Here is a 663-nt window from a genome sequence, read left to right as displayed (position 1 = left end):
CCCCGCGCCGGGGCCGAGGGGCGGCGGGGACGCGCGGACGAAAGAGCCTCCAAGTGGGGGGGGTCCCCTCCGCTCCGGCGGCCGCCCAAACCGAAAGAGAGCGCCGGAGAGCGCGCAGCCCCGCGCCCCTCCCCGCCCCTGCGCCCGCGCTCCCGCCTCCCGCCCTCCCCGCGCTGCAGCGCTCGCTGAACTCAACCCGCGGGGAGGACGGAGCTCAGACCGGCTGAACCTCTTGTTGGTTTTATACTAAGTCGACGTCATCCCGGGTTTAGTTCCTGGTAATATGCAGATGACAAACAGAACCAGATTTGGCCCTTTCTTTTCCTTTGGGTGCGGGGGGTGGGGGGAGTGTTAGGAGGCAGGGGGAGAGGTGCCAGGGGGAGGGGGTTACAGGGCCTGAAAGGAGATTGTGGATTGGGAATTAATGAAATTAACCTAATCTCTTCCATTCGGCAGCCCCGCCGCGGGCCGGCCGAGCTGGGCGGGCGGCCTAATTGCCCCGGTTAATCTCATTAATCCCATTGTGCCGCGGCCGTTAACAACTCCCTAGGCCGGACCTCTCCACCCCCACCCCTTTTTTCTCAGATTGGGTCCTATTATTGGGTGCGATTTCCTCTACCTGCAGCTCAAATTCATTGTGGCCGATTTTACTTTGGGGCTATT

The sequence above is a fragment of the Galeopterus variegatus genome, unplaced genomic scaffold, assembly GCF_000696425.1.
Source record: "Galeopterus variegatus unplaced genomic scaffold, G_variegatus-3.0.2 Scaffold4703, whole genome shotgun sequence".
Lineage (NCBI taxonomy): Eukaryota > Metazoa > Chordata > Mammalia > Dermoptera > Cynocephalidae > Galeopterus > Galeopterus variegatus.
This window is presented reverse-complemented; position numbering follows the sequence as displayed.